Genomic DNA, 26,978 nt, shown 5'->3' on the forward strand with positions numbered 1-26,978 from the left:
ATATGATATCAAAAGCACAAGCAAAGACAAAAATATAGATAAATTGAGGTTTATCATTTGGAACTAGTATCCATGATGTACAAAGAATTCGTACAACTCAATGAAACAAAGAAATGTAATTTATTTTAAAAATGTGAAAAATATTTTTCTCCAAGAGAGATACACAAATGTCCATAAGTACATAAAAATGCTCAAAACCATTAGTTATTAGTTAAATGCATATCAAAACCACAATAAGATACCACTCTGCATTTGTTCAGATGGTTATAATAGAAAATGGAAAATAACAGGTGTTGATACAGATGTGGAGAAATAGGAAGCCTCATGCATTGTTGGTAGGAATGTGAAATGGTGAAGTCCTTTGGTAACAGTATGGTAGTTTTTCAACAAATCAAAATATCTATTTTTATGCCAGTACCCCCTACCCTTCCTTCCTCCATTCCTTGGTCCCTCCCACTCTCTCTTCCTTTTTCACTTCTTCTCTCCTTTCTTTGTGGATTGTCTTTTATTGGATTTTAGAATCAAGGTTTGCTACCTAGTAAAATAGACTAGAGGACTTTTTCTATAATTCAGAGTAGTTTAATAAATATGAAGTACTTGTTCTTTAAAGGTGATATACAATACAGCCATGAAAAGTATTTGAATTGGTAAAAAGATTTTATATTTCTAAGATCCTCTGTGATTATTAGTTTGGCCAGATTTTCTCAATTTTCTTAAGTTAGTTTCTTATGTTCATCCTTCTACTTCTGTCTTTTCTTTTTCAATAATTTCAACTTTCTTTTTATTGATGCCATTATTTTTCTTGTTTTGGTTTATTATAATTTTTTTTTAACTGCTCCTCAAAGTGAATATTTATTTCACATTAAGTTGTTTTTATTTGATAATAAAGGCTTTTCAGCTATCATCTGAGTCTTATTTTAGTTGTGCCATATGAACTAGTGTAATGTTTCTAAGTACTTTCAAAATAATTTATAATTTGTTTTTCTCTTGGATTATTGAAAATTTTTAATTTTTTAAATTAAAAAAATTTTTTAACAACTTTATTGGAGGATAATTGCTTTACAATGGTGTGCTAGTTTCTGCTTTATAATAAAGTGAATCAGCTATACATGTACATATATCCCCATATCTCCTCCCTCTTGAGTCTCCCTCCCACCCTCCCTATCCCACCCCTCTAGGTGGTCACAAAGCACTGAACTGATCTCCCTGTGCTATGTGGCTCCTTCCCACTAGCTATCTATTTTACATTTGGTCACTACCAAATATATGCCCCTGCCACTCTCTCACTTCGTCCCAGCCCTTCCCCTCCCTGTGTCCTCAAGTCCATCTCTACATCTGCGTCTTTATTCCTGTCCTGCCCCTAGGTTCTTCAGAACCATTTAAAAAAAATTTTTTAATTTATAAAATTTTTATCCTTTAATGTAAGCTTTTATTGGATTATATTTAAAGAATGAGACCTATGAAATATATCCTTTTTAAAACTTTTAGAATTTTTAAAATGTGATGTAAAATTGATGTATATTTTTCTATGAACATAAGAATATATGTTCTCTGTTTTTAATGTACTATTTTATATATACATATATATTCAATCAGTTAATTGAATTAATTAAATACATATATATTCAATCAGTTAATTGAATTAATTAAATAATTAATATTCTTGATATTTTCATGTTATTCTTGAATTTCATGTTTTTAGGACTGCAGTTCCTAGTTAAATATTCTTGAAGCCTGTCTTTATAAAGATTGACAGGTCATATGACCAACTATTTTTTAGAACCTTTATATTCATCATCTTTATACATAGATAATTTTCTTTTCCTACTATCAGAATCATGGACTTTTAGAACTATATGGGAAGATTTGAGATCATCTAATCAATTCTAGTTATACATGTTAGGAAAATGAGTTTTCTAAGGTCCCTTAATTAGGTAAGCTCAGTTGTTAAATGGAGTACAAGTAGTTCAAATAAGACTGTTGTAAGTGATAAATCAGATAATATACTAAAAATATCTGGCCATATTAGGCTACACACACGTACACAAACACACGCCTTTTACTTTTCTTCCTTCTTTTCACATAGAGTGAGTTAGTGGATAAACATGGACTGGACTCTGCCTCATGGATCCTCTTTTGACCACAATTCCTAAAATCCTCTTCCTAATTTCTCTCCTGATCTAGAACCATTTCCTCCTTTTTTCCTTTTCCTTTCCTTGATATTTATTTTTCTCTTTGCCTCTTCAATCTTTGCCTTTCTAGTCATATGGGTTTTTTACCCATATATTGTTTTCTGGGATTAATAGCCAGAATTTCAAGAATGCCATCAATATTATATATTGTTCAGTTCTTAATAATCCATCTCAAAGAGATGAACATAAGGATGTAAATTATATACTATGTGATTTTTATGTTCAAAGATATTCCATATAGAAATTATATATGTTAATAGAGATCATTGATAAGCAAATATTTTCCTTTTGATTAGAGTTACTGATTGTAGAATATTTTCTATACACCAGTTACTATGTTAAGCCCTTTGTACAATCATTTTTTTAATCCTCATAGATTTCTAATGAAATGCATATTTCCTCAGTTTGGAACATTCTGCCTCCTGATTGTCACAGGAGGATTTTCCTCTGGTTTCACCTCAAATATCTCCTCCTCAGAGAAGCTTTCACAATATCTCATCTGAAGAGTGTCCCAGGCTCTCCTTAACACATCATTTACTTTTATTTCTTACTACCTATCATATAAATATATAAAATTATCTTAGTTGCTTACTTGTTATTGTTTTCCCTGCCCTGACAACTGTAATTTAAGCCCCATGATATCAGAGATCTTGTCTGTCTTGTTCATTGCTGAATTTCTAGCACCTAGAATGGTGCCGAGTACAAATGGATGTTCAATAATTATCAAATGATTTCATGTTACTTCAACTGAACCAAATCTAGTAAGGTTGATTAACTTACCCAAATTACAGAGCTAGTGAGGGGCAGAATCGGCTGTCATACCCATGTTTCCACCATTTCAACATCCATGTTCCTCACCACAACCTTTGATTGCTCTCAGACTATTTTTGGATTCTACCTGAAAAAGAAAATGAAAACAAAAGCCATTACATTCTTGTGTGTGCCAAGTCAGTGTCACACACTTTCGAATATTCTAGACAAAATTATTACTAAACAGCCATGCATGTTTTCCAGATTCTCATATTTATTACAGATATATTGTAATGATTTAGTCATTAATGGGACATTCATTTCTTCCTTTACTTATTAGGAAATTTCAAGGAGATCCTTTCGATCCTTTTTTCATATTGTGATCTAAGAGTGTGACCAGTTTTTGAACTCCTCTTATGTTTATTCATTCAGTACTCTGTAGCCTACAAAATAAATTATAATAGTTCATTGGTCCAAGAATTTTTGCACTTAATGTTTATGACATACATTATCAGATCTGACTATGGCATTTGAATAATTTGTGAGGTACCCAAGCTTCCAGTACCCTTAAAATAGTTTCTGATTTATTGTTATGACAATCTGGGAGCTGGAATTTATTGGTATTATGTTTTCAACATCACTGGTACCACCACGTTATTACCCAAAGAATTAAGATTTCAGTCCTTGAAGGAGAAAGATGTTGGCATTTCCTTCTCTATAATTCATCCATGAATGAGCATCAACCATTTATGAGAAGGAAGAAATTAGAAGTGTTATCTTTTATCATTAACTGAAAACAGAAAGATACATTATTTGTTGTTTAAAGGGCTTTTCAGTAAATACATTTGTTTTATATTTTGCTGAGTTGTTTTTTTTTAAATGGAAATTATGTCATAGAAGCAATTTTATTTTGAGAGTCTTTTAATAGGTAAAATAGAGAAGTTTATTAATGATTAGATATAGATATATAAGAAAGTTAAGTATACCAATTAAAGCAGTTTAAATCTATCTTATTCACAATATTGGGGTGAAAGAAACTCAGAAGACGTGTAATTCCAGCTACTCAATTATATAAATGTTTTCAATTGGATTGCTAGAAAAAGATTTTAAATGTCATCTAAAAATAAAGGTTGTAAACAAATTACCTTTTAATCTCCTTTTCTGAACACTGATTGATTTTATATAAAAGTTTCATGAAGAAAATATTTTGGTATATGCTATTAGGTCATTGTTTTTACATAATTTGTGGTTACTATAGGTAGACTCTGTTAAGGAAGACACAGGCTAAAGGCTACCTACAGGAAATAAAAAGACAAGAAGTTGAAAGAGGCTTCTACTTTATCAAGATAGTCATAATCCTGGAACTACAGAGCATTCAGAAAGAGTTAAAGGTTACATTTTACTCTAATTGATATTGAGATTTTTCCTCAAAATATTTTTAAATTTTAAAAATATTTTAAAAAATCTGTATATATTTTAACTGCTTTAAATGAAACTAATGATATATTGTTGAAAACATACATGGAAAACATTTGAAGTATAGCTTTATGATGTAGCATATTAGAGTGTTCTGGGCTTACGTGGCTTTCTAAAATAATTTACAATTCATTAACCTGATTTTACTATGGAGATTTTTTTTTACTTGAACCTCTATTCTTTGATTTTTCTAAAACATATTTGAGAGGTCAATGTTACTACTTAGTGCCTATAATTATATTTCAACATTGTGAGGTCTGCCTCTTTGTGAGGTCAGCAGTAATATTTTATGATTATTCCTGATGAAAATGTTATTTGATATATTTCATTTGTTTTGTAAACTAGTAGCTTTTCCTAGTAGTAAGATGACTTTAATTTATTTAAGTACAAGAATATATATGTTTGCCAGCATAAACATGAGAAAGCCAGCCATCTGGGACTTGTTTTAAAAGCAGAGTGCTCATAGAGGGTATAGAAGAATTAAGACCAACCAAAGTAATTTTCATTAGTTTTCTTGGTTCATCTGTATTTAAATAGTAGCCAAACCAACTTTTTATAGAAGTATTTGTAAAAACTGTTATGGCTCACTATGGGGCCATCTCTTTCAAAGTGCCTCAATGATAATGTAGGAATTTCCAGGTTATTTGGGATAAATTTGTTTAAATTGCTTATCTTGTCATGGCTATTCTTTTTAAGCTGAAGAGCCTATCTTTCTACCCATGATTGTCTGAAAATCTACTCTTTGCACTTACATCTATAATGCTCAATGTTGAATGTATGCATATTGAAATATTTCTCCATTATGTCAGTAATATTTAGATGTTAAGTGTGGGTACTGTTGGAAGTTCTCTTAAATCATAAAGGTGCTTGGAGATGACATGGCAAACTGAGTTAGTTTTAATGAAAAGTTTAAACACTATAAAGATTTGGTTTATTATACTGATACGTGAGGGGAATCTGTATGCAAAGTGGATCATTTACAGCTTTCACTGAAATTAAAGTTTTTAATTTACCTGTTTAATTTACCTGAAATGTTACCTGTGCATTTCATAGAATTACAAGGTATACCTAAATGAGGTAGAACAATATTGATATTAACTTATGATTCTCCAGTTTTATTTTGACTTGAGTCAAAATTTTATTCTGACAATATATGGGAAAAGTAAATAACTGAGCTAAAAATGGTTATGATAAAACTTTGGTGTTCAGGAAAATGTTGCTTACAGTAGTGTTTCTTTTTTTTTTAAAGAAGATTTATGTATTCATAGAAATTGAATAATCTAAAATAAAAGGAAGGCTTAATGATTTTTCTTGGGAAAAATTTCTAAAGCTAGAATTCTAAAAAAGCTTTTTTCCTCTTTTTTAATTGAAGTATAGCTGATGTACAATATTATATGTTAACAGGTGTACAATATAGTGATTCACAATTTTTAAAGGTTATGCTCCATTTATAATTATTATAAAATATTGGCTATATTCTCCATGTTGTACAATATTTTCTTGTATTATTTTATACATAATAGTTTGTACCTCTTAATCACCTACCCCTATATTGTCCTTCCCTACTTCCCTCTCCTTACTGGTAACCACTAATTTATTCTCTGTATCTGTGAGTCTGCTTCTTTTTTGTTTTATTCACTAGTGTGCTGTATTTTTTAGATTCCACATATGAGTGATATCGTACAGTATTTGTCTTTCTCTGGCTTATTTCACTTGGCATAATACCCTCCAAATCCATCCATGTTGCTGCAAATGGCAAAATTTCATTTTTCTTTATATGGCTGAGTAGTATTCTACTGTAAATATATATCACATCTTCTACATCCATTTATCTGTTGATGGACACTTAGGTTGTTTCCGTATCTTGGCTATTGTAAATAATGCTGCTATGAACATTGGGGTGCATGAATCTTTTCAAATTAGAGGTTTGTTTTTTTTTCCGGATATATACCCAGGAGTGGAATTGAAGCAGGGGACAAATCAGAATCATTTATGGAAAATCTCAATGTACATCTTTATACACAAAAAGACTTAAACCAGAGCCATAAATGAGAGCAAGGCCTTCGGAGAGAAACAGACCTGGCTTTGATTTTTAACCTTGTGCCTTACTAAAAATATAAAGCCAGATAATTTTCTCAAAGCCAGATCACAAACTTAAAAGCCTACAATGACCCAGCAAAACTGAAATGAGAAATTGGCAGGATGGGGACTTGGTGATCTGAAGTGTCTGTGCCTCATCCAAACTGGAAGTCACTTGTTTCCATGCTCAGTGTTACTAGATCTTTTTTCTGAGAGAAGGTGGATATATGTATTTCTGTGTTCAATCCTCTGGTTTTTAAGTTTGGCAAGTAATTAAAATATTCTAAAAATACATCTTTGGCTGAGATTCATCCTGTGGGCACCAGATTGTGTTGTCTACTTTCATATTAATCAAATAAACTTTTATTTATTTCCTCATAAGGAAGAGGGTTTTTGTGAAGATTAATGAGATAATGTTAAAGTTCCTGACATGTTGCAGATCTTTAATAATGGTTGGTTCCCACTGAACTTTCCTACTCAGTTTTCAACTTCTTTTCCCTTATCAGTAGAAACAGATAATAAAAGCTGCATCTTCTGTGCAGCTTTTAGCTTTTGTGTTTATTACGAGATATGGATTTAGCTTTTGTATTTAATACACTGTGTTTAACTATTCAAAACTATCAAACAGAAAGTATGTTTCCTTTATCAACTTTTGGAAAAAATATTTTCACAGGGTGTCTACATAAATGGAAAAGGCATGGTTTATATAATTACTTAAGCTACTTTAAAGATCCATGAAGTATTCCTTGGCAGATTCTTCCAATCCTTATGATTACTTAATATCCATATGACAAGAGACATATACATGACATTAAGCCACTATTAAAGATAATGAAAAAAGTTAAAGAAATGCATGAAGATATAGACACCATAATATTAATAAAAGTTTTCCCATTCTGGTGATTTTTACTTTCTGTATATTTGTGTGTCTCTTTTCAAAGTTTTATGTTGTGTAAATATTATTGATGTAATTAGATGAAATAATAAAGCTATTTCATTCAGATAAAGAAATATGAATGAAAACTATTTTAGAAAAATAGATCATAATACATTTTCTATTTGTAATATAAAAGTATTTAATTCACTTTCACTTGAATTAAGCTATAGTTAAAGGAATTGAAGTGAAACAAGAAATTGTTAGAGTAGAATAAATATATTTTTGTTCAAGTGATCTTAATTACAAAAAGATGTGTCTAAAAGTAACAGGATATATATTATTAAGCTATTTTTAAAAAGAAAAAAAGAGGATACACTATATTCAGAGGAACCACTGGATGATTAGGTTGTAATAGTGAATCATAATGTGTGATAAATGTAACTCTGACAACTCCTCTGGTCAAATAAATGAACTTCTTTTCAAGTAGTCCTCTCTTCTGAAATTTTTCTCATGAATACTATCCGTAATATACTTTTTAAATCCAGGAATTTCCTTTGTTACTTTATTCTCTTTGGTTTCTCTCTTGTATTTATCTTTATTGATTACTCATGTCTTGGTACACCTATCCTTTAATTTCCATCATGTAATAAATATCTAGTACTTTTCCTTTCAATTTCAGCTGTTGTGGTCAGGCTGACTTCCTGACTGTCCTGCAAACCCACTTGAGTTCATTTTTATGTCAGGTAAAAGATTTATTGTTTTTAACCATGGGCCCTGTTAAGATTTACAAAACAATAACATAACCAAAACCCAAGATTATTAACTTTTAAATTAATTGTAAAACTTGAAAGAAACCCTTCAGGCAAGAAGATGAGTTAATATTTTAGAAATTATGTACCAAGGACTACATTGGTACTTAATAAATAACTAATAGACATTTAATATTTGTTGAATAAATGAAAACAAGTTATATAAAAGCCATGCCATAAAAGGAGGGAAGTTATCCTCTTCTTATATTGCTTTAGAGTAAATACAATGTATTATTTCCATCAAGAGGACCTTAGTATGGTGTCCCATACATAGGAAGGAATAAGAAGTAATGTAGAATGTTTCTCTGGTCTATCTGGTTTTGGGGTTCCTGAGGCTTTTGTCTTTGATAACATTAGATATCTTTCAAAAATAAATGGTTGTGCCCCATTGAAAAATGGGCAGAAGAACTGAAAAGACATTTTCCCAAAGAGGATATGCAGATGGCCAACAGGCATATGAAAAGATGCTCAACATCGTTAATCATCAGGGAAATGCAAATTAAAACTACAGTGAGATATCACCTCACACCCGTCAAAATGACTATCATCAAAAAGAACACAAATAACAAATGCTGGTGAGGATGTGAAGGAAAGGGAACCCTTGCACATTGTTGGTGGGGATGTAAATTGATGCAGCCACTGTGGAAAACTATATGGAAGTTTCTCAAAACTAAAAATTGAACTACCATATGACTCAGCAATTCCACTCCTGGGTATATATCTGAAAAAAACGAAAACACTAATTTGAAAAGATACATGCACCCCAGTGTTCATAGCAGCATTATTTACAATTGTTTAGATATGGAAGCAACCTAAGTGTCCATAAACAGATGAGTGGATAAAGAGGATGTGGTGAATGCACACACACACACACACACGCAATGGCATACTGCTCAGTCATGTTACAGCAACATGGATGGACTTGGGAGAGTTATGCTAAGTGAAATAAGTCAGACAGAGAAAGACAAATACTGTATGATATCATTTATATGTGGAATCTAAAAAATACAACACACTAGAGAATATAATAAAAAAAGAAGCAGACTCACAGATATAGAGAACAAACTAGTGGTTACTAGTGGAGAGGGGGGAGGGGGAGGGGCAACATAGAGGTAGGTGATTAAGAAGTACAAACTATTATGTATAAAATAAGCTACAAGTATATATTGTACAACACAGGGAATATAGCCAATATTTTATAATAACTATAAACAGAGTATAACCTTTAAAAATTGTGATTCACTATATTGTACACCTGTAACTTACATAATATTGTACATCAACTATACTTTTATTAAAAAAAAATTGTTGTAAAGCTTATCTGAACTGAGGAAAGGTAAAACTGACCAGTTAGAGTGTTCTGGTTCCACAGCTTTAAATGATGTTATACTATTCTAAAACTGTTTGGTGCTGAAAATATGTTCAACTTCAGTTTATACTTGTTGACTTTTTCTTATATTGATAGACTAGATGAAAAGGAAAGGTCAAAGATGGCAAAGTTGGTCAGCACATACTTCAACTAGAATTGAGCATGTGGGTATGAAAAACATCAGCTGTCATTCTTGGAAATGGAACTAACTGTGGTATTTTAAGAGGTGCATTCAGATTCAATCAATAATGACAGCAAAATCTTATTTCAAATTTAGTTTTATTTACAACTACACTTTTACATTTAATTCTTCTCTGATTTCTGTATTTTTGGGGGGTCTTTCCTTAGTTAATTTAATTATTATGCTTCTCTTGTTGTTGCTTCTTGCAGGGAACTTTTATGAATGATCTAGTTCTGATTTTCAGTGCACACTGTGCTCTTTAGAAAGGTTGGATTAATGTGTGTTATATTTTCTCTCTTTCCATTTCCCGAAGCTTACTATTTTAAAAGTTTTTGCAGCTAGAGAATCTAATGATAAATCACCTAACTTATGAGTAAATTTAACAAATGTTGGCTGGTGGTAATAACACATTAGTTATTAATGATAAAAAGTCGAGAATATATACTTTATCATAAATGCTCACTGAATTGAGAATGATACATTCCTGAGAGTCTTACAACTATATTTATTAAAGTGTCAAGTAATAAGAATCCCAGAATGAAAAATGTATTACTTAATTCCATAAGAAATAAAAGTTGAAACAAACAATTTTGTATGGCCTAAAACATCTGGCATTAATAGAGGCTATAATGATTTTTAGCTAGCTATATTAGTCTTTTGCTTTTAGTTAAACAGAGGTTCTAGAAATTAAAATGACAAAAAGGAGACTTACATTGCCAGAAAAGTTTATGTTAATTAGTATCTAATGAAAATCTTTCATTTTTCAATGCCAAAATATCTGAGCCAAGATTAAGAGATGTTTAGCCATGATTAGATTATTTTCCAGTCATAAAATGTGTCAAATTGTAACTCGCGTTTATTAATATAGCTCTCATATTTTATAAACTAGAATAAAGTCCATGTAGAATAGCAAGTAATTTAAAAAACTAAATACAACTCCATAAACTGTGATTTGGAATTTCATTTAGATCTTATTTCTTAAAGCCAAATAAACTCATACATCATAAATTTTAGAATTTATTAAAATACCAGTCTAAAATTGGACAGCTTTTTGATTCTCTATGGAATAATCCAGGTCTCGAAGTAATCTATGTGAGAAAAATATGGACTATTTGAAACATTATGAAAGCTTTATGAAGGTTTATTTTCCAAGAGGAAGTAACCAAATTTAACCTTGTGTATTTAGTTGGCTGAGCAATATTTAACATATATTTCCATCCTTATAAAGATGTATCACATTAAAAAGTCCGACTTTTTGCCAGGGGTGGGATGGTGGTGGTGGGATGAATTGGGAGATTGGGATTGACATATATACACTAATATGTATAAAATAGATAACAAATAAAAACCTGCTGTATAAAAAATAAATAAAATTCAAAAATTCAAATAAATAAATAGTATAAAAAATTTAAAAAATAAAAAGTACAACTTTTTTGACAATTAGCTTTTATTATAGAAATTCTGTCAATTCTGTTTGTCTCTTAATGTTTTGAATGCTGATAAGCTTAAAGAAAATCTATATTTGAGAGTAAAGTAAATAATTTGAAACAAATCCCACATTCTATTACCATAGATACTCTAGAAATATATTGTATATTATTTTATTATTTCCATCTGCTTGTTTTGGCTTTGGTTTGGTCTTCTATTTTAGCTTCTTCAGGTGGAAGCTTAAAATACTGATTTGAGACCTTTGTGTTTTGTTTTTTGTTTTAATTTAAGCGTTTAATGCCAAAAATTACCCTTTAGGTATTGCTTTAGATTCATTTCATAAATTTGATATGTTGTGTTTTCTTTTTTTACTCAGTGCAAAATATTTTATAACTTCCTTTATGCTTTCTTCATTGGTCCATAGTTTCTTAAAAGTGTTGCTTAAATTATGAACATTTGGGGAGTTTCCAGACATCTTTCTAATACTGATTTCTAGCTTAGTTCCATTGTTATCATAAAACATACTTTGTATGACTTAAATTTTTAAAAATTGTTAATGTTTGCTTTATGTCCCAACATATCTTTGTAGATGCTCTGTGGGCATTTGAAAAGACTATATATATTCTTCTGTTTTGAGGTGGAATGTTGTATAAATGTCAATTAGGTCAAGTTGGTTTATAGTGCTGTTCCAATTTTTTTATCTTTACTGATATTCTCTCTTCTGGTACTAACAATGATTCAAAGAGAATTTGTTGAAATCTCCAATGATAAATGTATCTTTCTCTTTTTAATTTTATCAACTTTTGATTTTTATATTTTAGAGCTCTGTCATTGAGTATATATAATTTAAGATTAACATATATTCTTGACGAATTGACTTCTATATCATTATGTAATATCTTTCTTTTCCTTGGTAATATTTCTTATTCTGAAGTTTATTTTGATATGATTTTAATCATTTCAAGTTAGTTTTGATCAGTGTTGAATAGTATATATTTTCCTTATTTTTATTTTTAATTTATTTGTGTTTTAGTCAAAGGGGTTTGTTTTAAAAAAATTTTAACAGCTTTATTGAAGTATAATTAATTTATAAAAAGAAATGTACATATTTAATGTGTACAATTTGATGAATTAGGAAATATGCAAACACCCATGATACCATCACCACAGTCAAGGCTATAGACATATCTAGCACCTCCCAGAGTTTCCCGTGTCTTTGCTTTTTCCTTGTTTGTTTGTTTTTGAGTAAAAACACAACATGAGTTACCCTCTTAACAAATTCTCAAGTGCACAATTTATTGTAACTATAGGCATGATGTTGTATAGCAGATCTCTAGAAATTATTCATCTAGTATAACTAAAACTTTATACCTATGGAAAAACAACTCCCAATTTCCCTCAACACGTTACCTCTGGTAAACAGTATTGTATTCTATGTTTCTATGAGTTTGACTATTTTAGATTCCCAAGTAAGTGGACTCAATGGGTACATATCCAAAAGAATATCGAGGAGCTTTCTGCATTCCCATGTTCACCGCAACATTATTCACAATAGTCAAGACACGAAAATAGCCCATGTGTCCACTGATAGATGAATGGCAAAGAAAATGGAATACTATTCAGCCCCCCAAAAGAAGGAAACTGCCATTTGTGACAACATGGATGAACCTAGAGGACATTAATGAGCAAAATTAGCCAGTCACAGTCACTGTTTAGTATAACAAGTTCCTCAGCTCTTCTGATATACATCAAATTGTGAGATCCACTCTGCTAAATGAACCCAAATAAGTGTTTCTTGTAGAGAACATACATTTGGCTATTTCTTTTTCATCCAACTTGACAATATCTGTCTTTTAATTGAAGTGTTTAAACCATTTGCATTTAATGTAATTATTACTTTAATGATAGGACTGGTGTATATCTACCATCTTGCTACTTATTTTCTATTATCCCATCAGTTTGTCCCTCTTGTTTTTCTTTCATGGCTCTTTTTTGGACTAACTGATTATTTTTTAGGATTTTCTTTTATCTCCTTTATTGGCTTATTAGCCCTACCTCTTTTTTTTTTTAAGTGGTTGATCTAGAGTTTGCTATTGCATCTTAAGTTATTATAATTTACCTTTGAATATAGTTTATGCCATTTCTTCCATCTCATCTTTTATGTTATCATTGTCATACATTTCTCTTCTACATATGATATAAATCCCACAATACATTATTGGTATTTTCGGTTTGGACAGTCTTCTATCTTTTTAAAGTGAGTAAGCATAAGGAAAAAAATCTTTATGTTTACCTTCATTTTTACTATTTCTGGCATTTTGCCTTCCTTTGTATAAATTCAAATTTCCATCTGGTTTCATGTTCCTGATGAATGAACACTTTCCTTTAACAGAAAAGTAGCGCAGGTCTGCTGTCAATGAATTCCCCCTATTTTCTTGTCTGAGAAATATTTTTAATTTTATCTTAACCTTTAAAAGATTTTGTTTCTTTTTTTGCTGGGTATACAATTCTCAGGAGGCTTTTTTCCTATCAATATTTTAAAAATGTCATTTCTTTATCTTTTGGTTTGTATAGTCTTAGATGAGAAGTCTGCTGTAAATTTTTATCTTTATTCCTCTTTGTAATGTTGGGTGTCTTCAAATATTTCTTCACTACAGTTTTTAATTTCTTCTTTGGGAACTCAAATTTCATGTATATTAGTGCATTTAATATTGTCTTCCCCCTCTTGGGTATTGCATCTGCTTTCTCTTTTCTTTCTATTTTTAGCTTGGATAATTTCTATTGACCTATCTTCAAGTTCAATGATTTTTTTCCATAGCTATAGCCAGTATGTTGATAAGCATGTCAAAGGAATTCTTCATCTCTGATACTGTGCTTTTAAAATTTATGACATTTCTATTTGACTCTTGTTTTACAGTTTCAGTAACACTGCTGAAAATTCCTATCTTATATTGTATATAGTTCATCTTTTCTAGAAGATCTGTTAACATGTTAATCGCAGTTATTGTAAAGTTGCTGTCTGATAGTGCCAACATATGGAAGAACTCTGAGTATGATTTTATTGACTGATTAATCTCTTGACAATAATTTTTCCTTTGCTTTGTTGCATGCCTCATAATTTTTGTCTAAATGCTGGATATTATGTATAGAAGAACAGTTGAGACTGAGGTAAAAATTATTTCCTCTCAGAAAACAGCCCATCTCTTCTGTCAGGTGGCTAATATGGAGGGTTGAGTAAATCTTGTCAGTACTTGAGCTGGGTTTGGATTTGGCTGTTGCTACTTAAACCTTTATTCATTCCAGGCTTTAAATTCCAATTGTGGTGGGCTGTTGTTATCTTGTGCTAGGAGTGATGCCTGGAGTGCTGGAGGGTTTTTCTCAGTATTCTTGTTCCACATTCACCTTTCAGCAGTCCTCCATGCCTATGCTACAGAGAGGATATCTTTCAATGTTCTTACCTCACCCCAGATTGCTGTTGATTGCTACTCATGTTAGGGGAAGAGGGTGCTATATTATCCTGGTCTAGCCTCATTTTTAGGTAGGATCTTTGCTCCTGGGCCTTGGGAGTAGAGTTTTCATAGTCCAGACTTTCTAACTCATGCCAGCCAAACCCTGCCTTGTATATTTCACACGTCTTGGGTGGGAGAGTGTTTCCTGCTTCTTCCCCACTGGTAGCAGACCTCTGCTTTGTATCAGTGTAGGATCTCAGGTCCAAGAGTTTTACCTGCCCTCTTTCATGAGCAGAAAGATTTTCCTTCTTCCCTTTCTACTCATCCCCCAGAAACAGTGGAAGTGTTTATGTCCTGAAGATAGGAGGACTTCCTAATCACTCCCAGAAGCAGATGGGTTATGCCTCTACCCCTCCCCTAGAAACAGGATTTTTGCCTGGATCCTAGGGACAGTAGCACTTCCTGTCTCTATTCCAGCAACTTAATGCTTTTACTTTTTATAAGAGAAGGATCTGAGAAAATACAAAGTTTTGTATCTGTTCCCCAGGTGTAGCTGAACACCTGCATACTGATGTTACTGAGGGAAGCTCTCTCCAGTTTTCTACCATGACCTTCAATTTTCATGGAATTGGCTCATGGAAAAATGTTTGTGAGTGAGTGTAAAATATACTTGTTTCGAGGGATTTCAGTTTTTCCAAACTTATATGCTAGTCCATTCTCAGCCTTTAAGAATTTGTTAAAGTTTAGTGTGATTTATTCTTACCCACTTCTATGGTGATCATCTCATCCTCTCATGCCTTGCCAAAGGTGAAAATTTGTGTGTACTGTTTCTCCTCAGAGAGCTTGTCACTCTTTGGAATTCAGAGCATTTGCTTGCCCTGCAACTTCAGCTCTCCTACGGAGTAAAGAAAATGTAGATTTTGATTTTTTTTCTTGTTGTTAGGGTGATAGCAACATTCTCTTGTGGTTTTCTGAATCCTAAGCAGATGCAGAACCTCCCTGAGTCCCTATAGTTGTTTTAAAGCAGGCTGTTAGCAGAACAGATGCATTAACTTAGTAGAATTAATCTTAGCAGAAAAGCAATAAAACATAGTACACCAAATTTGAGACTTAAAGAGTACTAAGCATAACTTTAAAATAATTACAATATTGAAATATGGTCAATAAAATTATAGAGTTGTACATAAGAAAACTGGCTATTGGTACCTGGAATTGTTAATGCAAATAATGAATTATGTGACATTTCATATATTTCTATGGTTATATTCATAACAAAGGTATTAGTTATATCATGTTGATCAGATAAGTTTCTTGGAGGAAGTAGAATGTAAATTTTATATTAAATGATATGTGACTTGAATTAGGCAAGAAAGAGGGATGGGCAGTCTGGGTGAGAAAAACAGCAAGTTCAAAGGCATGAAAATAGAAAATGAGTAGTGAGATTATGGTATATTAGAAAACTATAAAGATACTAGCCTTGTTTGGTTTATCTATATCTGAGGTTGGCAAACACAGCCATGAGCCACATTCAACCTACAGCCTGTTTTTGTATGACCAGTGAGCTAAGAATTGTGTTAAAAATTTTAAAAGGTTGCAAAAAAAGAAAAACAAGATGCAAGAAAAACAAGAAAGATAAGAGATAAAAGAAGTTGAAAAGGAGGAGGAGACTGAGACTATATGTGGCTTGCAAAGCCTAAAATGTTTACTATCTGAACTTTCACAAAAGAAGTTTTCCAACCCCTGATCTGTGTAGTTTTCTTATTGTTTGTTATTCTATTACAGAGAAATAGAAATCCCCCTTGAATTTTCAAAATTTATACTAAATATAACTGTCATATTATCTAATTCCTCCCTAATTTGCTTTCAATTGATTTATTGAATTAAACTTATAATTATACTTTGAACTACTATATTTTTGGACAATCCACAACGTGTTTTTTACAGTTCTAATTCATTAAATGTGGATTTATAATTTAATAGATCACATATTGCTATCTAGTTTTTACATTGCCCTTTCCTTTGTTTATTGGTGAGCCAGATACAACCATAATTTCATTTTGCAAACTGCGATAAATCCATGATGTACTTAAGGGGTTTGACAGGACCTGCAAGGAAAAGACAGGACCATGAGATGACCATAATGTATAACAAATTGGTGAAACAATAGATTGACACTGGATTGTTTTCCGTGAAGATAGTTTTGACTTTCTAATTTCTTCCATGTCCTTCCTTTTTTTGTTTTTGTTTTTTTTTTAACTATTCCTATTTGCCATCTTCTATCAGATGGCTGAGACAACCACATCAATTAGACGGGGCTGATCATCTAAGCCCTTTTTCTCTTCTCTCTCTTTCTGTTTGACAGTGACAATGCTCGTTCATGCACCCTCAGAAGATGTGTGGTTATAAGAAAATAAAAAACTAAATCTGATATTCTGATTTTTTTCAGGTACTGATTTTTAAAAATTAGTTTAAAACAAATAAAGAGAGTGTCATTTGGATGATAATTGTGGGATTTGATTAAAGCATTTCACACTTGTCTCCATTTTAATGGACAATCGATAACTATTTAAAAATAACAAATTATGTTTTCATAAATATTGTTTAAAATTTAACTCTTATGTAGTCATATCCTCAATCAAAAACGTGTTCTTAACAAATAAAATATATCTTACAGTATGCTTTTAACTGTTTCACCTGCATCTTCAAATATGCCATAGAAATAACTTCATGGGGAACTTCAGTTTGTTATATGAATCTGTTCAGGGTTTGGCATGCAGAGGGCAGAAAGACCAGGAACATTACTTTCTGACATCTGTTGCTCTCAGCAAATAGATACCAAAGCACAACAGGAAAATACCTGCTCTTTGTTTCAGATATTTTAGAAAACAGCTTAATAGTCTGAAAGCCAAATCAGATATTGTTCAGTCCTAGAGGTAAAGATCAAAAAGATAATGTAACAGTCAAAGTAAGAATAAGGACAAAAAGGAACACGAGTTTGTTTTTATTGGTCTTCTTTTATTAGTGGATTTTACCCAAAAATTTCATAACAGGCTTTTTGCCAGTTCATTCCTTGGCTCTGTGACTTTGATGATTGCTGGCACCCCCATAAAACTAATGGACTTCATGGTGAGGAAAACTGACTCGTTGTTAAGAAAAAATGTTAAGATAAACTTGGTAGGTTTTCTTTTAAGACATAGAGATTTAAACCTTGGATTAAAAACACAGCAGAGGAAAAGAAAACACATATTTTGACATTCAACTTTCAGATGTGGAGACCTCAAAATTATATTAGCAACAACCTGTTAACTAATGGTCATGGTCCAAATATTTAGGAACAAATCCTTCAGGCTTAGAAAATTACTAACATTTGCTTCTCAACCTTGGGGTCAACAGTAAAACTGCACATTTCCAGCCTTCATTATTTTCAATCAAGACATTAATTAATTTATTTTTTACTTGGATAAAGAGGTATTAGTAGAAAATAGTATTGTATAATTCTAAAGATCATTTCTAAGAAATGATTGATTTATGCTATTGACTAAATTGTATCCTTCTGAAATATATACATTGAAGTCCTAACCACTAATGTTACTTATAGAGTCTTTTTTTTTAAAATTTTTTTCATGTGGACCATTTTTAAAGTCTTTATTGAATTTGTTACAATATTGCTTCTGTTCTTATGTTTTGGTTTTTTGGCTGCGAGGCATGTGTGATCTCAGCTCCCCAACCAGAGATTGAACCTGCTTCCCCTGCATTGGAAGGTGATGTCTTAACCACCGGACCGCCAGGTAAGTCCCAAGAGATAGAGTCTTTTGGAGATAATTAAAGTTAAATGAGTTGATAAGGATGGGACCCTAGACTGATAAGGCTGTGGCCTTATAAGAAGAGGAAGATCTGTGTGTGTGTGTGTGTGTGTGTGTGTGTGTGTGTGTGTGTGTCTCCTGCATGTGAGAACACAATGGGAAGGCAGCCATCTGAAAGCTAGGAAGACAGATCTTACCAGAAACTGAATCCTGCTGGACCTTGATCTTGGACTTTCCAGCATCTAGAGCTGTGAGAAAACAAATTTCAGTTGTTTAAACCACTCAGTCTATGGTATTTTGTTATGGCAGCCTAAGCTAACTAAGACAATTAATTTGCATCCTGTAACTGCCTTAATTTTATCCAGGATATATGAGAATAAGTACTTCCTTGAAATACTTTAAAAGTCTGCTCCCAAAGTAAAAAAATCCAGCAAAGAAAATAATAGCCTAGAGATGTTGATAATTGATCCTGCAGTTAAATCACCTTTCAGAACTATTCATACCACGAAGTGCAACTGCCTTTTATGGTTAAGGGTGAGCATAGCATGGCTTTCCTCCTTCCAACAGACCAGAACTTCTTAGAAACATATTTTACTATTTAAAGTTTAAGGATCTCTTTCAACATGTGCACTGCAGATATTTAATTGGATAAAGACTCAATATTATGTCCAGTAAGTCAAAGGTTATGTTAGGATATAAGCTCATAACTACGTGAAATTTTCTTTCCTCTTTCTCACTGTGTTTCAACTATGCAATGTCTTTCTTTGCTTCAAACAAAGTTTCCAATAGTTTATCTGATCTTTGTTCTATTTGTATGATTTGACTTTATGATAATTAGTTTAACTAATATTTTGCTTTCTTTTTTGACTGAAAAGTCTTACCAAATTACCTGTGAAATAATAGTTACTCTTTGGCCTCAATTTTGTTTACACGCAGGGAAGAGAATGTTAGAAGAGATGGAATTTAAGGGTGTGAAGAGATAACAGCATGATGCTGCTTTGGGCATATGGGCCTTCCTCTAACTCAATTTCAGTTTGTAAGGATATCTGCATATGGTCAAATAACTTTCAGTTTCTAATTATGAATTATGGAATTAGTGAATATGGTATATAGTTCATGCTTAAAATGTATGATAGTAAATACCAAATGGGACTTGTTTGTATAAATGAACATACGGAATCTTCAGGCTGCAGGGGAGTCAACTTGGGAGCAAAGAAATTTGCTACTGTTTAATCACTTTATATCCTGGATGACGAAGTCAAGATGTCTCCCATACACGTGTTTATCACACGTGATCATGTTCTATGTGCCAGAATGGTGTGATGGTGGGGGTGGAGTGATCTGCATCTCTTTTTGTTTGTTTGCTCAGTTAGATTTCATTGAACTTTGACTGAACTTAAATGCTTATGACTACTGAGAGGGGCCTGGTGGCTAAAATATCAAATACTCATAAGAAAACTGCAAATAATGCCTTTCCTTTTCCTTCAAATACCAGCAGGATGGAAGAGTTGTCTTTTGAGAATAGTGCTGTCAGAACACAGCCTATCTCAGTCCTGTTATCATACCCACTTGGGAGACATACTTAAATGCTTATATATCTGTAATGGGTACACTAGATTTTTTATGCCTCCATTACATTACATTATTGGGTATTTTTCCCTATGTTTGGTCCTGGGATTGAATCATGAATCTGTAATCTGAGAAGGGACGTGAGAGGGAAATTTTGGCGAAAAAGGATAGGGAAATAAAAGAAAAGTTCACTTATTTAGTGGATTGAGGGGGAGGAGGGAATAGGGTTAGCAAGATCAGATGGCAGTGTTATTTTGCCATGTTCCTCGCCCAGTTTGAAGCCTCTCACCCTCAAAATCCATTCTCAGGGAGGGGTAGGGGCTTGTAGAAATATCTGGACACATATACAAGGTCTCTAAGAAGACCAGGGAGAGTGAATTTCTTTCTCTAAAAAGACTAGGGAGAGCTGCACTTTCAAAGGAGAACTCCCAAAAGCCAGATCAGTCACGCATGCAAGAGCAGACCAGAGGAGTCTCACCCCAGCAGAGACCAGGCAGGAGTCCCAGGTTTCTTTCTGCTGCACCAGTGCCCACCCCAGACCTCTGTGGGGATGGTACAGATTCCCTCACCCAGTCAGATGTCTTCTGAACAGAGAAGGGTGAGGTACCCAAACTCTCAAAGACTGATCATTTTCCTAAAACTCTAAGCCATCCAAAAGATGCATTTAAACTAGTCTAAACACAGAGCTAAACTTCAAATAGTCCAAGTATTTGAGTTGAAGGAGACGGTTTAATGTAGAAGAGACTGAGATTTTGTTAATCAACAATTGCAAGGTTCCTTGCTACCAAGAGGGCTTAGGAAGATTATGTTACCTCTAGTAATTGAGGCAATAAATTTATTTGCATATCTGAGTACAATGTGAATAAAATCACAATTCTGATATGCATGACTGGCTATTAATAAAATTATGAATATTGCATAGTGGTGGCATAGGCCCCTTTCCTGAGTCATGTTTCATTTATCTTTTTTAAACATATGATTGACCTAGCTTTATGCATATATTGGTCTTTGAAACTCTCTGAAGTAAAGAAATATTTGCATTGACTGAATATATTTTTCATATTTTCTTAACCCCAAATTTTAATGTACTTATACATTTGAGGTGATTCGGAAAATTCCTTTATTTTGTCAGATATTAAGGAATAATGTGGTGGACAAAACACTGGACAATGGATCAAAATACACGTGTTCTACTGTCGACTTTGTCACTCACAGCTATGAGGCCCAAGGCAAGAGCACTAACCACTCTGATTATCACTGCTTTATCTACACTATAGAAACAATCATCTTTCATATTCTATTTGTGAGATGGTTGTAAGAGCAAGTTAAAAAATGTTTGTGAATGTATTCTGAAAATTGATATTGATTTTATCAAGGCAATATGAAAGTATTATTTAATGAAAAACTTTTTGATTCTAATTTATCTATCTTGTGTTTAAAAATTTTTATTTTGAAATAATCTCAGAACTATAGAAAAGTTACAAATATAGTACAAAGAACTCCTAGAAGCTTTCTATTCAAATTTACCTATTTTTAATATTTTACCTTATTTTCTTTGTTCTCTCATATATATCCATATATTGTAAACATGCATATAGTTTTTCTGAAAAAATATTCTAAATAACTTGAAAGTACATTTATTATGCTACTTTACCTTTTAAAACTTTAAAGTCCACTTCTCTTTCTTCTTTCTTTCTTTCTTTCTTCTAACAGCTCATATTTTTATTGAAGTATAGCTGATTTACAATATTATATTAGTTTCAGGTGCACAATATTGAATCACTAATCAATATTTTATAGATTATAAAAGTTATTATGGTTTAAACATATTTAAAGTTAAAGTCATTTAAAGTTATTATGAAACAATGGTTATATTTCCCTGTTCTGTACAATATATTCTTGTTGCTTCTCTATTTTATACATAGTAGTATGTACCTTTTTTTGTTTTTTTTTAACATCTTTATTGGAATATAATTGCTTTACATTGTTGTATTAGTTTCTGCTGTATAACAAAGTGAATCAGCTATATGTATACATATATCCACGTATATCCTCCTTCTTGCATCTCCCTCCCACCCTCCCTATCCCACCCCTCTAGGTGGTCACACAGCACCGAGCTGATCTCCCTGTGTGATGCAGCTGCTTCCCACTAGCTATCTATTTTACATTTGGTCGTGTATATGTATCAATGCTACTCTCTCACTTCATCCCAGCTTATCCTTCCCCCTCCCTGTGTCCTCAAGTCCATTCTCTATGTCTGTGTCTTTATTCCTGTCCTGGCCCTAGGTTCATCAGAACCATTTTTTTTTTCTTTTATTTTAGATTCCATATATATGTGTTAGCGTACGGTATTTGTTTTTCTCTTTCTGACTTACTTCACTCTGTATGACAGTCTCTAGGTCCATGGACCTCGCTACAAATAACTCAATTTCGTTTCTTTTTATGGCTGAGTAGTACTCCATTGTATATATGTGTCACATCTTCTCTAACCATTCATCTGTGGATGGACACTTAGGTGGCTTCCACGTCCTGGCTACTGTAAATAGGCCTGCAATGAACATTGTGGTACATGACTCTTTTGAATTATGGTTTTCTCAGGGTATATGCCCAGTAGTGGGTTTGCTGGGTCACATGGTAATTCTACTTTTAGTTTTTTAAGGAACCGCCACACTGTTCTCCATAGTGGTTGTATCAATTTACATTCTCACCAACAGTGCAAGAGGGTTCCTTTTCATCCACACCCTCTCCAGCATTTATTTTTTGTAGATTTTTTGATGATGACCATTCTAACTGGTGTGAGGTGATACCGCATTGTAGTTTTGATTTGCATTTCTCTAATGATTAGTGATGTGGAGCATCCTTTCATGTGTTTGTTGGCAATCTGTATATCTTCTTTGGAGGAATGTCTATTTAGGTCTTCTGTTCATTTTTTGATTGGGTTGTTTGCTTTTTTGATATTGAGATGCATGGGCTGCTTGCATATTTTGGAGATTAATCCTTTGTCACTTGCTTCGTTTGCAAAAATTTTCTCCCGTTCTGAGGGTTGTCTTTTCATCTTGTTTATGGTCTCCTTTGCTGTGCAAAAGCTTTTAAGTTTCATTAGGTCCCATTTGTTTATTTTTGGTTTTATTTCCATTTCTTTAGGACGTGGGTCAAAAAGGATCTTGCTGTGATTTATGTCATAGAGTGTTCTGCCTATGTTTTCCTCTAAGAGTTTGATAGTATCTGGCCTTACATTGAGGTCTTTAATCCATTATGAGTTTATTTTTGTGTATGGTGTTAGGGAGTGTTCTAATTTCATTCTTTTACATGCAGCTGTCCAGTTTTCCCAGCACCACTTATTGAAGAGGCTGCCTTTCCTCCATTGTATATTCTTACCTCCTTTATCAAAGATAAGGTGACTGTATGTGCATGGGTTAATCTTTGGGCTTTCTATCCTGTTCCATTGATCCATATTTCTCTTTTTGTGCCGGTACCATAGTGTCTTGATTACTGTAGCTTTGTAGTATAGTCTGAAGTCCAGGAGCTTGCTTCCTCCAGCTGCGATTTTCTTTCTCAAGTTTGCTTTGGTTATTCAGGGTCTTTTGTGTTTCCATACAAATTGTGAAATTTTTCGTTCTAGTTCTGTGAAAAATGCCATTGGTAGTTTGAGAGGGATTGCATTGAATCTGTAGAGTGCTTTGCATAGTATATTCATTTTCACAATGTTGATTCTTCCAATCCAAGAACATGTATATCTCTCCATCTGCTTGTATCATCTTTAATTTCTTTCATCAGTGTCTTAGAGTTTTCTGCATACAGGTCTTTTGTCGCCTTTGGTAGGTTTATTCCTAGGTATTTTATTCCTTTTGTTGCAATGGTAAATGGGAGTGTTTCCTTAATTTCTCTATCAGATTTTTCATCATTAGTTTATAGGAATGCAAGAGATTTCTGTGCATTAATTTTGTATCCTGCTACTTTACCAAATTCATTGATTAGCTCTAGTAGTTTTCTGGTAGCATCTTTAGGATTCTCTATGTATAGTATCATGTCAACTGCAGACAATGACAGCTTTACTTCTTCCTTTCCGATTTGGATTCCTTTTATTTCTTTTTCTTTTCTGATTGCTGTGGCTAAAACTTCCAAAATTATGTTGAATAATAGTGGTGAGAGTGGGCAACCTTGTCTTGTTCCTGATCATAATGGAAGTGGTTTCAGTTTTTCACCATTGAGAACGATGTTGGCTGTGGGTTTGTCATATATGGCCTTTATTATGTTGAGGTAAGTTCCCTCTATGCCTACTTTCTGGAGGGTTTTTTATCATAAATGGGTGTTGAATTTTGTCCAAAGCTTTGCCTGCATCTACTGAGATGATCCTATGGTTTTTATCCTTCAGTTTGTTAATATGGTGTATCACATTGATTGATTTGCATATATTGACGAATCTTTGCATCCCTGGGATAAACCCCACTTGATCATGGTGTATGATCCTTTTAATGTGCTGTTGGATTCTGTTTGCTAGTATTTTCTTGAGGATTTTTGCATCTATGTTCATCAGTGATATTGGCCTGCCATTTTCTTTCTTTGTGATATCTTTTTCTGGTTTTGGTATCAGGGTGATGGTGGCCTTGTAGGATGAGTTTGGGAGTGTTCCTCCCTCTTCTATATTTTGGAAAGAGTTTGAGAAGGATAGGTGTTAGCTATTCTTTAAATTTTTGATAGAATTTGCCTGTGAAGCCATCTGGTCCTGGTCTTTTGTTTGTTGGAAGATTTTTAATCACTGTCTCAATTTCAGTGCTTGTGATTGGTCTGTTTATATTTTCTATTTCTTCCTGGTTCAGTCTCGGAAGGTTGTGCTTTTCTAAGAATGTGTCCACTTATTCCAGGTTGTCCATTTTACTGGCATATAGTTGCTTATAGTAATCTCCCATGATGCTTTGTATTTCTGCAGTGTCAGTTGTTACTTTTCTTTTTTCATTTCTAATTCTATTGATTTGAGTCTTCTCCCTTTTTTTCTTGATGAGTCTGGCTAATGGTTTATAAATTTTGGTTATCTTCTCAAAGAAACAGCTTTTAGTTTTATTGATCTTTGTTATTGTTTCCTTCATTTCTGTTTTATTTATTTCTGATCTGATCTTTATGATTTCTTTCCTTCTGCTAACTTTGGGGTTTTTTCTTCTTCTTTCCTTTATTGCTTTAGGTGTAAGGTTAGGTTGTTTATTTGAGATGTTTTTTGTTTCTTGAGGTAAGATTGTACTGCTATAACCTTCCCTCTTAGAACTGCTTTTGCTGCATCCCATAGCTTCTGGGTCATCGTGTTTTCATTGTAATTTGTTTCTAGGTACATTTTGATTTCCTGTTTGATTTTGTCAGTGATCTCTTGGTTATTAAGTAGTGTATTGTTTAGCCTCCATGTATTTGTATTTTATACAGATTTTTTTCTGTAATTGATATCTAGTCTCATAGCATGGTCGTCGCAAAAGATACTTGATATCATTTCAATTTTCTTAAATTTACCAAGGCTTAATTTGTGACACAGGATATGATCTGTCCTGAAGAAGGTTCCATGAGCACTTGAGAAGAAAATGTATTGTCTTGTTTTTGGATGAAATCTCCTATAAATATCAATTAAGTCCATGTTGTTTAATGTGTCATTTAAAGCTTCTGTTTCCTTATTTATTTTCATTTTGGATGATCTGTCCATTGGTGAAAGTGTGGTGTTAAAGTCCCCTACTATGACTGTGTTACTGTCGATTTCCCCTTTTATTGCTGTTAGCATTTGCCTTATGTATTGAGGTGTTCCTATGTTGGGTGCATAAATATTTATAATTGTTAATATCTTCTTATTGGATTGATCCCTTCATCATTATGTAGTGTCCTTCTTTGTATCCAGTAATTGTCTTTATTTAAAGTCTATTTTTTCTGATATGAGACTTGCTACTCCAGCTTTCTTTTGATTTCCATTTGCATGGAATATCTTTTCCCATCCCCTCACTTTCAGTCTGTATTTTTCCCTAAGTCTGATGTGGGTCTCTTGTAGACAGCATATATACAGGTCTTGTTTTTGTATCCATTCAGCCAGTCTATGTTTTTTGGTTGGAGCATTTAATCCATTTAGATTTAAGGTAATTATTGATATGTATGTTCCTATTACTTAATTGTTTGGGGTTTGTTATTGTAGGTCTTTTCCTTGTCTTGTGTTTCCTGCCTAGAAAAGTTCCTTTAGCATTTGTTGTAAAGCTGGTTTGGTGGTACTGAATTCTCTTAGAGTTTGCTTGTCTGCAAAGGTTTTAATTTCTCCATCAAATCTGAATGAGATCCTTGTTGGATAGAGTAATCTTGGTTGTAGGTTTTTCCCTTTCATCACTTTAAATATTTCCTGCCACTCCCTTCTTGCTTGCAGAGTTTCTGCTGAAAGATCAGCTGTTAACCTTATGAGGATTCCCTTGTATGTTATTTGTTGATTTTCCCTTGCTGCTTTTAATATTTTTTCTTTGTATTTAATTTTTGATAGTTTGATTAACATGTGTCTTGACGTGTTTCTGCTTGGATTTATCCTGTATGGGATTCTCTGTGCTTCCTGGAGTTCATTAACTATTTCCTTTCCTATGTTATGGAAATTTTCAACTATAATCTCTTCAAATGTTTTCTCAGTTCCTTTCTTTTTCTTTTCTTCTTCTGGGACCCCTATAATTCAAATGTCGGTGCATTTAATGTTGTCCCAGAGGTCTCTGAGACTGTTCTCAATTCTCTTCATTCTTTTTTCTTTATTCTGCTCTGTGGTAGTTTTTCCACTATTTTATCTTCGAGGTCACTTATCCGTTCTTCTGCCTCAGTTATTCTGCTATTGATCCCTTCTAGAGAATTTTTAATTTCATTTATTGTGTTGGTCATCACTGTTTGTTTGCTCTTTAGTTCTTCTAGGTCCTTGTTAAACGTTTCTTGTATTTTCTCCATTCTATTTCCAAGATTTTGGATCATCTTTACTATCATTACTCTGAATTCTTTCTCAGGTCG

The sequence above is a fragment of the Balaenoptera acutorostrata genome, chromosome 14 (genome assembly GCF_949987535.1).
Source record: "Balaenoptera acutorostrata chromosome 14, mBalAcu1.1, whole genome shotgun sequence".
In the NCBI taxonomy this organism is placed as follows: domain Eukaryota; kingdom Metazoa; phylum Chordata; class Mammalia; order Artiodactyla; family Balaenopteridae; genus Balaenoptera; species Balaenoptera acutorostrata.